General features: G+C 35.1%; 1 protein-coding gene across 6 annotated transcripts in view; it reads right to left on the bottom strand.

Annotated features, from left to right (window-relative positions):
• LOC133647021 (coiled-coil domain-containing protein 136-like) overlaps positions 1-18815 on the bottom strand; it is a 106317-nt gene that overhangs the window by 46531 nt on the left and 40971 nt on the right. The window contains exon 1 of one of the 6 annotated variants that reach the window (XM_062043064.1): positions 4486-4597. The exons of the other annotated variants lie outside the window; for them this stretch is intronic. The gene's annotated coding sequence lies outside the window, so the exon portion shown is untranslated. Of the gene's footprint in view, positions 1-4485; positions 4598-18815 lie in introns of those variants that run through there. 6 annotated transcript variants of the gene reach the window in all.

Below are 18815 nucleotides of genomic sequence, written 5' to 3'. Positions count from 1 at the left end.
TATATATATATATATATATATATATATAGGTATATATATATATATATATATATATATATATATATATATATATATATATATATATATATATATATATATATATATATATATATATATATATATATATATATATATATATATATATATATATAATTAATTTTGGCCAAAGGGGGCGCATTTCAATTTCTTACACTCACTTGTTATTTCATATGTTGACCAGAGGGGGAACACTTTTAAAAGCGACACACAGTCAATGTGAAAAATCCCTCCTTTTTGGGACCAACCTCATTTTGATAGATTTCACCACCAGGGGGTGCAAATGAGACATTCTCTATTAGATGCAATGGTTTTCTGTATTGGGACCATGATTTATGTCATCACTTGTTCACACCTCCTCATATGGAAGATACTTTTCCTTGTTGATGTTTCAAGAAGGGTAGAAATACAAGAACACACACACACACACACACACATTCTTGTATTTTGACCTCCGAAAAATGCCTACCTCTTTAGGACCACCCTTTCTAGATATATAAAGATTAGTATTTACAACATTAATAATATATACATACTATGCAAATATAAAAAAATTAGTTGGAATTTCACAATTTCACAAGAAAAACTAACAGTATTATAATAAAAAAACGTTGTTTTATTCAACTCAAGTCAAAATTTTACAAGAAAAATTGAACAATTGTGCAATATTATAATAAAAGTTCGAATTTTACTCAATGGCAGTCGCAGTTTTACAAGAAAAAGCTTAATATGTTGACAATTTTATGAAAAGAGTCGTAATTTTACCCAACAAAAGTCACAATTTTTAGAATAAGAAAACTTGAAAATTTTGGCAATTTTATAATAATAATTTTACTTGCCAAAATTATGACAAAAGTCACCATTTTACTCAAAAAATGTCACTATTTTACTAGAACAACAATAAAATTGGCAATATTGTGATAAAAGTCAGAATTGTATATGACAAATGTCACCATTTTGCATTAAAAAGTAATAATTGTACATAAAAAGTAATAATTTTACGAGAAAATATTGCAATTTTGCAGAAACAAAAAAATATGAGAAATTGTTCCCAACTTTATAAGAAAGATTTTGACACATTGTGAGAAAAAGACTGCTTTTAGTTTATTTTTATTTTTATTTTTTTTGTTTGTAATTGGTTTTTAATCTTCATTATTTATTTCAAGTTATTACAGCATGTCTCTATATACATATTTTATTTTTTTAATTAAAACATTTTTAATTTCTTACACACACTTGTTATTTCATATGTTGACCAGAGGGGGAGCACTTTTAAAACCGACACACAGTCAATTAAAAAAATCCCTCCTTTTTGGTACCACCCTCATTTTGAATGATTTCACCACCAGGGGGTGCAAATGAGACATTCTCTATTAGATGCAATGGTTTTCTGTATTGGGACCATGATTTATGTCATCCCTTGTTCACACCTCCTCATATGGAAGATACTTTTCCTTGTTGATGTTCCTTCTTGAGACCTCTGAAAAATACCTCTTTAGGACCACCATTTCTAGATATATAAAGATGTGTATTTACAACAGTAATAATATATACATACTATGCAAGTATAAAAAAAGCTTGTTGTGAAAAATGAGTTGGAATTTCACAAGAAAAAGGTCACAATTTCTCAAGAAAAACTTAGCATTTTGGCAGGATTATAATAAAAGTCGTCATTTTACTCAACGCAAGTCAAAATTTGACAAGAAAAACTGAACATTTGTGCAATATTATGATAAAAGTTGGAATTTTACTCAATAACAGTCGCAATTTTAACAAGTAAAGCTTAACATTTTTGGCAATTTTTTTAAAAGAGTCATCATTTTACTAGACAAAAGTCACAATTTTATAAGAAAACTTAAAAATGTTGGCAATATTATAATAATAATCAGAATTTTACTTGGCAAAATTATGACAAAAGTCATAATTTTACTCAAAAAATGTCACTATTTTACAAGAACATCGAAAAAATGGGCAACATTGCGATAAAAGTCAGAATTTGATATAACAAATGTCACCATTTTCCATTAAAAGGTAACAATTTTACATAAAAAGGTAATAATTTTACGAGAAAATATTGCAATATTGCAGAGACAGAAAGAATATGAGAAATTGTTCCCAATTTTATAAGAAAAAAGTCGACACATTGTGAGAAAAAGACTGCTTTTAGTTCATTTATTTATTTATTTATTTTTGTTTGTAATTGGTTTTTAATCTTCATTATTTACTTCAAGTTATTACAGCATGTCTCTATATACATATATTATTTTATTTTTTTAAATTAATTTTGGCCAAAGGGGACGCATTTAAATTTCTTACACACACACTTGTTATTTCATATGTTGACCAGAGGGGAAGCACTTTTAAAAGCGACACACAGTCAATTTGAAAAAATCCCTCCTTTTTGGGACCACCCTCATTTAGAATGATTTCACCACCAGGGGGTGCAAATGAGACATTCTCTATTAGATGCAATGTTATTGGGACCATGATTTATGTCATCACTTGTTCACACCTCCTCATATGGAAGATACTTTTCCTTGTTGATTTTCCTTCTTGAGACCTCCGAAAAATACCTCTTTAGGACCACCATTTCTAGATATATAAAGATGTGTATTTACAACATTAATAATATATACATACTGAGGGTTGCAGGTTCGCTCCCCGCCTCTTACCATGCCGTTGTGTCCTTGGGCAGGACACTTCACCCTTGCCCCCGGTGCCGCTCACACCGGTGAATGAATGTTGAATGAATGATAGGTGGTGGTCGGAGGGGCCGTAGGCGCAAATTGGCAGCCACGCTTCCGTCAGTCTACCCCAGGGCAGCTGTGGCTACGAAAGTAGCTTACCACCACCAGGTGTAAATGAATGATGGGTTTTTAACATGTAAAGCGACTTTGGGTACTTAGAAAAGCGCTATATAAATCCCAGGTATTATTATTATTATTATTATTATCCTATGCAAGTATAAAAAAAGCTTGTTGTGAAAAATGAGTTGGAATTTCACAAGAAAAAGGTCACAATTTCACAAGAAAAACTTAGCATTTTGGCAGGATTATAATAAAAGTCGTCGTTTTATTCAACGCAAGTCAAAATTTGACAAGAAAAACTGAACATTTGTGCAATATTATGATAAAAGTTGGAATTTTACTCAATAACAGTCGCAATTTTACAAGAAAAGCTGAAAATGTTGGCAATTTTATGAAAAGAGTCGTCATTTCACTCGACAAAAGTCTCAATTTTTATAAGAAAACTTAAAAATGTTGGCAATATTATAATAATAATCAGAATTTTACTTGGCAAAATGATGACGAGAGTCATCATTTTACTCAAAAAATGTCACTTTTTTACAAGAACAACAATAAAATTGGCAATATTGCGATACAAGTTGTAATTTTATATGACAAATGTCACCATTTTGCATTAAAAAGTAATAATTTTACGAGAAAATATTGCAATATTGAAGAAACAGATTGTTCCCAATTTTATAAGAAAAAAGTTGACACATTGTGAGAAAAAGACTGCTTTTAGTTCATTTATTTTATTATTATTTTTTGATTATAATTGCTTTTTAACTTCAAGTTATTACAGTATGTCACTTTTAAAAGCGACACACAGTCAATTTGAAAAATCCCTCCTTTTTGGGACCTCCCTAATTTAGATATATTTCACCACCAGGGGGTGCAAATGAGACATTCTCTATCAGATGCAATGTTATTGGGACCATGATTTATGTCATCACTTGTTCACACCTCCTCATATGGAAGCTACTTTTCCTTGTTGATGTCTCAAGAAGGGTAGAAATACAAGAACACACACACACGCACACACACAATTAAGGCCATTCAAAGCAAAAGTGTGTTACCTATTGATCTCATAGAGTAATTTACTACATGCAATATCATTTAACCTAACTTGAACACTAAACAATTGCTTTTTTGCCTGTCCCTGTTTACTAAAATGAGACAAACATGAAATATATAAATATTAAAATTCTTATATTTGTGTTTATATTTGTCTTACTCATCATCTTAACTATACTTAAGTTTTCCTAAAACAAAAAAACAATTTACCCATGCCTTGGGCACTAATACACCCCCATACCATCACACATGCTGGCTTTTACACTTTGCGCCTAGAACAGGGGTCGGCAACCCAAAATGTTGAAAGAGCCATATTGGACCAAAAATACAAAAACAAATCTGTCTGGAGCCGCAAAAAATTAAAAGCCATATTACATACAGATAGTGTGTCATGAGATATAAATTGAATTAAGATGACTTAAAGGAAACCAAATGACCTCAAATATAGCTACAAATGAGGCATAATGATGCAATATGTACATATAGCTAGCCTAAATAGCATGTTAGCATCGATTAGCTAGCATTAATGCAGTGACCAAATATGTCTGAATAGCACTCCACACAAGTCAATAACATCAACAAAACTCACCTTTGTGCCTTCACGCACAACGTTAACAGTGTGGTGGACAAAATGAGACAGAAAAAGAAGTGGCATAAAACACGTCCTAGGAAGTCGGAGAAAGTTATACATTTAAACAAACTGCGGTGAGTTCAAGGACCGCCAAAATTAGTCGGACAAAACGGCGCTCGCCAAACACTCGAATCAGTGAGGCATGTTTAATATAAACAGTGTGCTTTATAACAATTAGGGAGGTTTGTGTGATGTTTGTCCTCCTACAGAAACCATATTAAAACAAAAAATATATTTTTTCCCCTCATCTTTTTCCATTTTTCAGACATTTTTGAAAAAGCTCCAGAGAGCCACTAGGGCGGCGCTAAAGAGCCGCATGCGGCTCTAGAGCCGCGGGTTGCCGACCCCTGGCCTAGAACAATCCGGATGGTTCTTTTCCTCTTTGGTCCGGAGGACACGACGTCCACAGTTTCCAAAAACAATTTGAAATGTGGACTCGTCAGACCACAGAACACTTTTCCACTTTGCATCAGTCCATCTTAGATGAGCTCGGGCCCAGCGAAGCCGGCAGGCGTTTCCGGGTGTTGTTGATAAATGACTTTCGCTTTTGCTTAGTAGAGTTTTAACTTGCACTTACAGATGTAGTGACCGACTGTAGTTACTGACAGTGGTTTTCTGACGTGTTCCTGAGCCCGTGTGGTGATATCCTTAACACACTGATGTCGCTTTTTGATGCAGTATTGTCTGAGGGATGGATATTATCGCTTACGTGCAGTGATTTCTCCAGATTCTCTGAACCTTTTGATGATATCACGGAGCGTAGATGGTGAAATCCCCAAATTCCTTGCAATAGCTGGTTGAGAAATGTTGTTCTTAAATAATTTGCTCACGCATTTGTCGACAAAGTGGTGACTCTCGCCCCGTCCTTGTTTGTGAATGACTGAGCATTTCATTAAAAAAAGCTGCTTTTATACCGAAATCATGGCACCCACCTGTTCCCAATTAGCCTGTTCACCTGTGGGGTGTCACAATTAAGTGTTTGATGAGCATTCCTCAACTTTCTCAGTCTTTTTTGCCACTTTTTTGCAAGCATCCAATTCCCAATGAGCTAATATTTGCACAAAATAACCAAGTTTTCCAGTTCGAATATTAAATATCTTGTCTTTGCAGTCTATTCAATTGAATAATATTAAATATCTTGTCTTTGCAGTCTATTCAATTGAATATAAGTTGAAAAGGATTTTGCAAATCATTATAATTCTGTCTTTATTTACCATTTACACAACAACTTCACTGGTTTTTGTAGTTCAAGATAGATAGAGTTGGGGACAAAAAAGACAAATGTAGGTTTATTCTAAGGGCGTTTGTTCCGCCTCTCTTTCCCAAGCTCCCCCTCTGCAGCCTGCAGTGCTCATGTACGGCCAGCAGGTGGCGGGAGTGAGCTGACAATGCAGAGAGAGGGGGTTACTATGAGTCACCACTCGGCAATGCACATGCCATCATTCATAGCACAATCTCTCCCCCTCCCCCCCAAATGATGCAGATGCACCATTAAAACGTGACCTCACAAACAGCTGTTGCGTGCTCACCAAAAAGAGTCATTTTTCAGCCAAACGACACGACGAAAAGGGGCCGGCCGCATCACTAAGCATTGCAGTAAGAGCGGCTTGGATGGAGAATATGTCGTGGGCCCGCTGACAGGCCCACAAATCACTGCCAGGCAAGTCTTTAGCCACAACACTTTGCAGCGAGGCTGCACTCTAATAGGCTTTATAAATATGTGACATCCTGGCCTTTTTTTCTAAGCCCCAATGTGGATTATTACTAGTCAGCAGGGTCGCTACTTAGTTACAACCATTAACTATTCATGAAGCGCGCTACATAATTAAGTATGCATGATTTGCTTTGTTAGTTTCTGTTTCACTGTCTTGTAAATAGCAGGTGTTTTTTTGGGGTGATTGGAGTGTACATCCTGTGAAAGTTGTTTTTAATATATTGGTTATCAGAGATAGTTACATCAGCCATGATTATTTTCAGTCTTTTTTATTAAGTTCAAATCACATACCTGAAGTAAGTAAATATAAGTTTGAAATGGTTGATTTGTTTAAATTAATGTATTATATTTTTATTAATATATTATATATTATAGAATATTTTATTCATATATATATATATATATATATATATATATATATATATATATATATATATATATATATATATATATATATATATATATATATATATATATGTATATATATATATATAAATATATATATGTATATATGATATATCATGTATGATGTATGATATATACTATATATATGAATAAAATATATTTTTATTAATATATTATAATCCATATAATATTTTATTCATATATATATATATATATATATATATATATATATATATATATATATATATATATATATATATATAAATTAATAAAATATATTTTTATTCATATATTATAATCCATATATATATATATATATATAAATTAATAAAATATATTTTTATTAATATATTATAATCCATATATATATATATATATATATATATATATATATATATATATATATATATATATATATATATATATATATATGAATATATATATATATATATATATATATATATATATATATGAATAAAATATTATATGGATTACAACATATTAATAAGAATATATTTTATTCATATATATATAGTATAGATCATATATATATGAATAAAATATCATATGGATTATAATATATTAATACAATATATAATACATAGTCTTTACATTATCTTTTTGATAATAATCAAAAATTTTATATTATATTTTTATTAATATATTATAATCCATAGAATATTTTATTCATATATATATATATATATACATATATATATATATATATATATATATATATATATATATATATATATATATATATATATATATATATATATATATATATATATATATATATATATATATATATATATATATATATATACAATATTCTATGGATTCTATGTATTATATTTTTATTAATATATTACAATCCATATAATATTTTATTCATATATATATATATATATATGTATATATATATATATATATATATATATATATATATATATATATATATATATATATATATATATATATACAATATTCTATGGATTCTATGTATTATATTTTTATTAATATATTACAATCCATATAATATTTTATTCATATATATATATATATATAAATATATATATATATATATATATATATATATATATATATATATATATATATATATATATATATATATATATATATATATATGAATAAAATATATTTTTATTAATATATTATAATCCATATATATATATATATATATATATATATATATATATATATATATATATATATATATATATATATATATATATATATATATATATATATATATATATATATATATATGAATAAAATATTATATGGATTATAATATATTAATAACAATGTATTTTATTCATATATAGTATATATCATATATATATATATAAAATATTATATGGATTATAATATATTAATAAAATATATAATATATAATCTTTACATTATCTTTTTGGTAATAATCAAAAATATAATATTATGTTTTTATTAATATGTTATAATCCATAGAATATTTTATTCATATATATATATATATATATATATATATATATATATATATATATATATATATATATATATATATATATATATATATATATATGATAATAATCAAAAAGATAATAATGTATTTTTATTAATATATTATAATCCATAGAATATTTTATTCATATATATATTTATTAAAAATGGATTATAATATATTAATAAAAATACAATATTATATTTTTGATTATTATCAAATATGTACTATTTATAAAATAATACTCCAATATATAATTAGAAATACATAGTTAGATTTTCTTCTCGGAGTCAAAAGGAGTGCAATAAGTTAAAAAAAATCTTAATGTAAGTATTTGGTTATTGGTTGTTGACACTAATCCGACTTCAAATATAAATATATAAATTGCTTCTATACCAATATGTCAAATTATGTCAATGTTTAATGGGAAAGCACAATAATAATTTACCAAAATACGTATTTGTAGTGTACATCCTGTGAGAGTTACACTAGCGGTGAAATATAAGAAGCACCTCTCAGTATGATACCCTCAATTGAATATTAAACCTATTGTCATTCAGTAATAATAATTTTAAAAAAAGGTTTTAGTCACGCTGTCAATCTCATTAGATGTTGCATGTGTACCTAATGTTGTGACCAGTGATGCCTTTAATTCTATTATGTTCCCTCGCTTTGCTGGAAGTGGACGAGATGTGAGGAACGCAACGTGCAGCAGGGGACCTCGCGCAGGATTAACTAAAGATCTGCCTAATTAAAAGTGAGTCTCACCGATGTAATCTTTGCTCAGGGGATTCTTGTCTCCCTTTTTCCGTAATTATTTCCCTGCCTTATTGTCCTTTGCGAGATCCCACTTATTTCCATCACCGTTCACATTTGCTACACGTCCTTTTAGTCTTTCCTTCCGTCCCCTTTTATAACCGTCTCCATTTAAACAACGCGGCCCCTGAGAGGCCACGTAAGGTCTTTCACGGGCTATTTTTCATGCTGGCGTAATGAGTCGGTCATTAAAAAAAAAAAAAAAAAAAAACGTGAGCTGCGTGAAGCTGAGCTGGCGGCGGCTAAAAGCCACCGAGGGACCGGTGATGAGCTTCCCACTGACAGACGCCACTTGCCAAGCAGGCTTTAAAGTACAGCTTAGGGACCGTCACATTCTCCACTGCCCCCAAAAATGTCCACTTTTGCAAAACGGCGCATCCGAAAGCGACTGTCAGAAAGCAGCTTGAAGATAATCTATAAAACATCATCTATGCACATTTCCATTGGCGTCGTTAGGCCTATTTAGGGGGGGCTGAACTTTTTCTGTGGGGAAGTTAGGGGGAGGGGGAGTTAATATAGTTTTTTTTTATATTTTTTTGTTTTTTTTGGTTTGTAAGCATCACTGTCAACAATATGACGAAACGCCACAGATTGGAGGACCTTATGATGACATAAACGCGGAGGGAAATGAGCGTCTCTATGGTATGCACGCAAAAACTCTCTAAAATAGGGCGGCCTGCACCACTTTTGTACTCTCTATAGTCTCAGTAGATCACCCGCAACACGCAAACTAATAATACACACACTTGCAGTGTTTCCCACACATTCATTTATTTGTGGCGGCCCGCCACAAAAGAATTACGTCCGCCACAAAAATAATTTTTTTTTTTTTTTTTTTGGATTTTTTTATGGTTTTTTTTTTTTTTTTTTTTTTTTTTGGTCCTGTCCTGCTTCTCAAGCAAATCATATAGTTGATGTAGATGCCCATATAGGCTGTTCAGATTTACTCTACAAAAGAGAAGTGTAGGATACTTCTCTTGTTGCCTTATTTGTATTTGACCACTACTGTTTTCTGTTTATTTGTTACTGACTGTGGCAGGACACCTCTGCCTCTGTTTCACTTTATGTTGCTGGTAAATAATATGGTTGTAGTAGTAGGCTAAAGTTAAATTATTTAGTATGCACTAATTAAAGGGGCAGAGATTTAAGAGACATTTTAGCTTTTATATTTTATAAGATATATTTTTTGGAAGAACCACAATTAATAAATATATTTCAGTGAATAACTTATTGTTCAAATCTGTATATAAATATGTACATAAAGTGTTGTAATTATATTGTAAAATGGATGGACGGATGGATGGACGTTAAAACAAAACTGTTGTTATTAATTAGTAAGTATACATTTTTTGAGCCTTTTTAGAGAAAATCATATTGTAGTAAATTATGCAAATTATGCGATGATGTCATGGTGACCACGCCCATAGCTACGCCCCCACCGCCACAGGTATTTTGGCAGTTTATGGGAAACACTGCACTTGTATAGTTTGCACACGCTATTTAGCAATTAATCAATCAGGCCCTAAATATAAAAGAGGAATCTGCGCTACTAGTATTGTATGTCTGGGTGGGGGTCCTGCTTTGGAAATAATGTGTACCCCTTTCAGATACCACATTTAGTTCCCATTAAAACATTCACATGTTGCACAATGAGATGTAAGCATGGGATCATGTGTATATTCCTGTAATTTTCTGTTTGTAAAATATATATTTTTATTAGTATTTATATAATATAATAACAGCATTCCATTAATAATATCTATAAATTAAAATTCTTAATAAATGACAGTAGAATATGCACACATTTGATTGGTAAATCATAGGGTAACGACCTGGAATTGCACATTATGTGTGATGTTGAGTTGTCCAACTTTTTGTGTGGCTGTAAACGCATCACTGTCAACAATATGACGAAACGCCACAGGTTGGACCCTACGATGACATAAACGTGGAGGGAAATGAGCGTCTCTATGGTATGCACGCAAAAAAACTCTCTAAAATAGGGCGGCCTGCACCACTTTTGTACTCGTTATAGTCTTAGTAGATCACCCGCAACACGCAAACTAATAATACACGTGTATAGTTTGCACACGCTATTTAGCAATTTATCAATCAGGCCCTAAATATAAAAGAGGAATCTGCGCTACTAGTATTGTATGTCTGGGTGGGGGTCCTGCTTTGGAAATAATGTGTACCCCTTTCAGATACCGCATTTAGTTCCCATTAAAACTTCACATGTTGCACAATGAGAGGTAAGCATGGGATCATGTGTATATTCCTGTAATTCTCTGTTTGTAAAATATATATTTTTATTAGTATTTATATAATATAAAAACAGCATTTCAGGATTAATATTTATAAATTAAGATTCTTAATAAATGACAGTAGACTCAGCACACATTTGATAAAAAATAGACCATTCATCGGCGGTGCGCCTTATAATCCGGTGCGGTGCGCCCTATGGTCGGGAAAATACGCTACTAGTATTGTATGTCTGGGTGGGGGTCCTGTTTTCGAAATGATTTGTACCCCTTTCAGACATCGCATTTAGTTCCCATTAAAACTTCACATGTTGCACAATGAGATGTAAGCATGGGATCATGTGTATATTCCTGTCATTTTCTGTTTGTAAAATATATATTTTTATTAGTATTTATATAATACAATAACAGCATTTCATAATTAATATTTATAAATTAAGATTCTTAATAAAATGACAGATTGATATATCTGAATAAGCGCACATTTGATTGGTAAATCATAGAGTAACGACCTGGAAATACACATTATGTGTGATGTTGGAAGTTGTCCAACTTTTTGTGTGGCTGTAAACGCATCACTGTCAACAATATGACGAAACGCCACAGGTTGGACCCTACGATGACTTAAACGTGGTAGTCTTAGTAAATCACCCGCAACACGGCCACTAATAATACACACATGTGTATAGTTTGCACACGCTATTTAGCAATTTATCAATCAGGCCCTAAATATAAAAGAGGAATCTGCTGGATCATGTCAAAAACTTCTTGCCATGTAAACAAACGACCATTTTTGTTTTGTTTTTTCAAAGTAAAGCACAACTGTAGACGTCTCACATAGACCAGTTCGGAAAGTCCCTCCTGGAAAGAGAGGGAGCGAGAGAGGAGAGAGAGAGAGGAGCTTTGTCCGTCCCCAGGAACATTCTTGAGTAATCTCCACATTTTCATGAAGCGACGCCATTGTCCAACTTTGTTCTCTATGGAGGCCAAATCTAGACTTGAATTAGGCCAGAAAATCACTTTTTTGTGAGGTTGAGTGAACGTTTTTTTTGTCCTTGAGTCATTCGAGAAAATATTACGTAATTATATGCAAAAGAGTTGCAGTCGCGATCAAAAGTTTACATACACTTGTAAAGAACGTAATGTCTTGAGTTTCAAATCATTTCTTATTTTTTTGTGATAGAGTGATTGGAGCACATACTTGTTGGTCACCAAAAAACATTCATGAAGTTTTGGTTCTTTTATGAATTTATTATGGGTCTACGGAAAATGTCTGGGTCAAAAGTATACATACAGTAATGTTAATTTTGGTTACATGTCAATTTTCGGTCGTGGAAAATGAGACAAAAGGTCGAGTGTTCTTTTTATTTTGGCTCCTTTTTATTGACGTTCCGTTGCCATGGTTGCTAAGCGCCTGCGTTTACTTTGATTATTGTTCCCACTAATGGCGCCCCGTTAAATCCCTGTGCCGTCGCTCACTCTGCCCCGTTACTGCAACCTTCCCTGACTTCAGTCATAGTATTTCTTACGTTGCCAGGGTGATAGCATGGACTACTTTGGGGATTCATTGTTTGTTTCTATGATGCGATCATTAATAACTGGCCGGATTCCATTGCGATAACGGTGCAGGGTTTCCCACCAAGTCCGGAAAATCATTGAACCAAATTTTCGGTCGTGGAAAATGAGACAAAAGGTCGAGTGTTCTTTTTATTTTGGCTCCTTTTTATTGACGTTCCGTTGCCATGGTTGCTAAGCACCTGCGTTTACTCCGATTATTGTTCCCACTAATGGCGCCCCGTTAAATCCCTGTGCCGTCGCTCATTCTGCTACTGTTGTAACGCAGGGGTGTCCAAAATTTGACGTCGGGGCGAGCGTTGGGCTAAAAAAAATTTGGCCGGGTGGCCAAAAGACTATATATATATATATATATATATGTGTGTATATACAGTCGCGATCAAAAGTTTACATACACTTGTAAAGAACATAATGTCATGGCTGTCTTGAATTTCCAATAATTTCTACAACTCTTATTTTTTTTGTGATAGAGTGATTGGAGCACATACTTGTTGGTCACAAAAAAACCATTCATGAAGTTTGGTTCTTTTATGAATTTATTATGGGTCTATGGGAAATGTGCTGGGTCAAAAGTATACATACAGTAATGTTAATTTTGGTTACATGTCAATTTTCGGTCGTGGAAAATTATACAAAAGGTCGAGTGTTCTTTTTATTTTGTCTCCTTTTTATTGACGTTCCGTTGCCATGGTTGCTAAGCACCTGCGTTTACTTTGATTATTGTTCCCACTAATGGCGCCCCGTTAAATCCCTGTGCCGTCGCTCACTCTGCCCCGTTACTGCAACCTTCCCTGACTTCAGTCATAGTATTTCTTACGTTGCCAGGGTGATAGCATGGACTACTTTGGGGTTTATTTGTTTGTTTCTATGATGCGATCATTAATAACTGGCCGGATTCCATTGCGATAACGGTGCAGGGTTTCCCACCGAGTCCGGAAAATCATTGAACCAAATTTTCGGTCGTGGAAAATGAGACAAAAGGTCGAGTGTTCTTTTTATTTTGGCTCCTTTTTATTGACGTTCCGTTGCCATGGTTGCTAAGCACCTGCGTTTACTTTGATTATTGTTCCCACAAATGGCGCCCCGTTAAATCCCTGTGCCGTCGCTCACTCTGCCCCGTTACTGCAACCTTCCCTGACTTCAGTCATAGTATTTCTTACGTTGCCAGGGTGATAGCATGGACTACTTTGGGGTTTATTTGTTTGTTTCTATGATGCGATCATTAATAACTGGCCGGATTCCATTGCGATAACGGTGCAGGGTTTCCCACCGAGTCCGGAAAATCATTGAACCAAATTTTCGGTCGTGGAAAATGAGACAAAAGGTCTAGTGTTCTTTCTATTTTGGCTCCTTTTTATTGACGTTCCGTTGCCATAGTTGCTAAGCACCTGCGTTTACTTTGATTATTGTTCCCACTAATGGCGCCCCGTTAAATCCCTGTGCCGTCGCTCACTCTGCCCCGTTACTGCAACCTTCCCTGACTTCAGTCATAGTATTTCTTACGTTGCCAGGGTGATAGCATGGACTATTTTGGGGATTATTTGTTTGTTTCTATGATGCAATCATTAATAACTGGCCGGATTCCATTGCGATAACGGTGCAGGGTTTCCCACCGAGTCCGGAAAATCATTGAACCAAATTTTCGGTCGTGGAAAATGAGACAAAAGGTTGAGTGTTCTTTTTATTTTGGCTCCTTTTTATTGACGTTCCGTTGCCATGGTTGCTAAGCACCTGCGTTTACTTTGATTATTGTTCCCACTAATGGCGCCCCGTTAAATCCCTGTGCCGTCACTCATTCTGCTACTGTTGTAACGCAGGGGTGTCCAAACTTTGACGTCGGGGCGAGCGTTGGGCTAAAAAAAAATTTGGCCGGGTGGCCAAAGGACTATATATATATATATATATGTGTGTATATACAGTCGCGATCAAAAGTTTACATACACTTGTAAAGAACATAATGTCATGGCTGTCTTGAATTTCCAATAATTTCTACAACTCTTATTTTTTTTGTGATAGAGTGATTGGAGCACATACTTTTTGGTCACAAAAAAAACATTCATGAAGTTTGGTTCTTTTATGAATTTATTATGGGTCTACGGAAAATGTGCTGGGTCAAAAGTATACATACAGTAATGTTAATTTTGGTTACATGTCAATTTTCGGTCGTGGAAAATTATACAAAAGGTCGAGTGTTCTTTCTATTTTGGCTCCTTTTTATTGACGTTCCGTTGCCATGGTTGCTAAGCACCTGCGTTTACTTTGATTATTGTTCCCACTAATGGCGCCCCGTTAAATCCCTGTGCCGTCGCTCACTCTGCCCCGTTACTGCAACCTTCCCTGACTTCAGTCATAGTATTTCTTACGTTGCCAGGGTGATAGCATGGACTACTTTGGGGTTTATTTGTTTGTTTCTATGATGCGATCATTAATAACTGGCCTGATTCCATTGCGATAACGGTGCAGGGTTTCCCACCGAGTCCGGAAAATCATTGAACCAAATTTTCGGTCGTGGAAAATGAGACAAAAGGTCGAGGGTTCTTTTTATTTTGGCTCCTTTTTATTGACGTTCCGTTGCCATGGTTGCTAAGCACCTGCGTTTACTTTGATTATTGTTCCCACTAATGGCGCCCCGTTAAATCCCTGTGCCGTCACTCATTCTGCTACTGTTGTAACGCAGGGGTGTCCAAACTTTGACGTCGGGGCGAATACACTTTTGGTAGCCATCCACAAGCTTCTGCTTGAATTTTTGACCACTCCTCTTGACAAAATTGGTGCAGTTCAGCTAAATGTGTTGGTTTTCTGACATGGACTTGTTTCTTCAGCATTGTCCACACGTTTAAGTCAGGACTTTGGGAAGGCCGTTCTAAAACCTTCATTCTAGCCTGATTTAGCCATTCCTTTACCACAGAACTTTCCTCCAGCAGGTCTTTGTTACGGTGGGGTTGCAGCTTACTGCGAGGTTTGTTCTCCCAGGATGCAAACGGACGACTCCGGACAGGACTTGCAGGTAGGAACATGATTTAATCGTAAATTAAGACTCAAAGAGGTACAAAACAGAAAACAAACCGACGGAACAAGACGCCCATTGCACCTGAAGCTAAGGCTACTACTTAGCACAGACTAAAGATCACTAGCAGGGGCTAGGAGACAAGCAAAACTTAAGTAACAGTAGCATGACGCAAACAAAGAAGCCAGACCCGACTGACTGGCAAAGGCAGGCTTAAATAATATCTCTGATTACCAACAGGTGCGCGTCCCGAACACAAGAGGCAGGTGAAACTAATACGTAGCCATGGTAACAAACTCAAAGGTGCATAAACAGGAACTAAAGGAGTCCAAAACTAACAGAAAACACAAGTGACTCGAAAAACTTATACTATGATCCGGTCTTATCTTTGTCCATGTGATGTCAGATGAAACAAAAATGGAGCTGTTTGGCCACAATACCCAGCAATATGATTGGAGGAGAATCCCAGGAGCACCATGCCTACCGTCAAACTTGGTGGTGGTAGTATTATGCTCTGGACCTGTTTTTGCTGCCAATGGAACTGGTGCTTTACAGAGAGTAAATGAGACAATGAAAAAAGGAGGATTACCTCCAAATTCTTCAGGACAACCTAAAATCATCAGTCCGGAGGTTGGCAAGTCTTGGGCGCAGTTGGGTGTTCCAACAGGACAATGACCCCAAACACACGTCAAAAGTGGTAAAGGAATGGCTAAATCGGGCTAGAATGAAGGTTTTAGAAAGGCCTTCCCAGAGTCCTGACTTAAACATGTGGACAATGCTGAAGAAACAAGTCCATGTCAGAAAACCAACAAATTTAGCTGAACTGCACCAATTTTGCCATGAGGAGTGGTCAAAAATTCAACCAGAAGCTTGTGGATGGCTACCAAAAGCGCCTTATTGCAGAGAAAACCAACACATTTAGCTGACATGGACTTGTTTCTTCAGCATTGTCCACACGTTTAAGTCAGGACTTTGGGAAGGCCGTTCTAAAACCTTCATTCTAGCCTGATTTAGCCATTGTTGTCCTGAAGAATTTGGAGGTAATCCTCCTTTTTTTCATGGTCCCATGTACTCTCTGTAAAGCACCAGTTCCATTGGCAGCAAAACCAGGCCCAGAGCATAATACTACCACCACCATGCTTGATGGTAGGCATAGTGTTCCTGGGATTAAAGGCCTCACCTTCGGCTAGAATGAAGGTTTTAGAACGGCCTTCCCAAATTCCTGACTTAAACGTGTGGACAATGCTGAAGAAACAAGTCCATGTCAGAAAACCAACAAATTTAGCTGACATGGACTTGTTTCTTCAGCATTGTCCACACGTTTAAGTCAGCACTTTGGGAAGGCCTTGATTCTAGCCTGATTTAGCCATTCCTTTACCAACTTTTGATGTGTGTTTGGGGTCATTGCCCTGTTGAAACACCCAACTGCGCCCAAGACTTGCCAACCTCCGGGCTGATGATTTTAGGTTGTCCTGAAGAATTTGGAGGTAATCCTCCTTTTTCATTGTCCCATTTACTTTCTGTAAAGCACCAGTTCCATTGGCAGCAAAACCAGACCCAGAGCATAATACTACCACCACCATGCTTGACGGTAGGTATGGTGTTCCTGGGATTAAAGGCCTCACTTTTTCTCCAGCTCCATTTTTGTTTCATCTGACATCACGTGGACAAAGATAAGACCTGTTCTGTGGTAAAGGAATGGCCAAATCCGGCTAGAATTAAGGTTTTAGAACGGCCTTCCCAGAGTCCTGACTTAAACGTGTGGACAATGCTGAAGAAACAAGTCCATGTCAGGAAACCAACAAATTTAGCTGACATGGACTTGCTTCTTCAGCATTGTCCACATTCTAAAACCTTCATTCTAGCCTGATTTAGCCATTCCTTTACCAACTTTTGACGTGTGTTTGGGGTCATTGCCCTGTTGGAACACCCAACTGCGCCCAAGACCCAACCTCCGGGCTGATGATTTTAGCTTGTCCTGAAGAATTTGGAGGTAATCCTCCTTTTTTCATTGTCCCATTTACTCTCTGTAAAGCAGCAAAACAGGCCCATAGCATAATACTACCACCACCATGCTTGACGTTAGGCGTAGTGTTCCTGGGATTAAAGGCCTCACTTTTTCTCCTCCAAACATATTGCTGGGTATTGTGGCCAAACAGCTCCATTTTTGTTTCATCTGACATCACATGGACAAAGATAAGACCTGTTCTGTGGTAAAGGAATGGCTAAATCCGGCTAGAATGAAGGTTTTAGAACGGCCTTCTTAAAGTCCTGACTTAAACGTGTGGACAATGCTGAAGAAACAAGTCCATGTCAGGAAACCAACAAATTTAGCTGACATGGACTTGCTTCTTCAGCATTGTCCACATTCTAAAACCTTGATCCTAGCCTGATTTAGCCATTCCTTTACCAACTTTTGACATGTGTTTGGGGTTGGAACACCCAACTGCGCCCAAGACCCAACCTCCCGGCTGATGATTTTAGCTTGTCCTGAAGAACTTGGAGGGAATCCTCCTTTTTTCATTGTCCCATTTACTCTCTGTAAAGCAGCAAAACAGGCACAGAGCATAACACTACCACCACCATGCTTGACGGTAGGAATAGTGTTCCTGGGATTAAAGGCCTCACTTTTTCCCCCCCAAACATATTGCTGGGTATTGTGGCCAAACAGCTCCATTTTTGTTTCATCTGACATCACACGGACAAAGATAAGACCTGTTCTGTGGTAAAGGAATGGCCAAATCCGGCTAGAATGAAGGTTTTAGAACGGCCTTCCCAAAGTCCTGACTTAAACGTGTGGACAATGCTGAAGAAACAAGTCCATGTCAGAAAACCAACACATTTAGCTGACATGGACTTGCTTCTTCAGCATTGTCCACATTCTAAAACCTTCATTCTAGCCTGATTTAGCCATTCCTTTACCAACTTTTGACGTGTGTTTGGGGTCATTGCCCTGTTGGAACACCCAACTGCGCCCAAGACTTGCCAACCTCCGGGCTGATGATT

The sequence above is a fragment of the Entelurus aequoreus genome, linkage group LG03, assembly GCF_033978785.1.
Source record: "Entelurus aequoreus isolate RoL-2023_Sb linkage group LG03, RoL_Eaeq_v1.1, whole genome shotgun sequence".
Classification (NCBI taxonomy): Eukaryota; Metazoa; Chordata; class Actinopteri; order Syngnathiformes; family Syngnathidae; genus Entelurus; species Entelurus aequoreus.
This window is presented reverse-complemented; position numbering and strand designations above follow the sequence as displayed.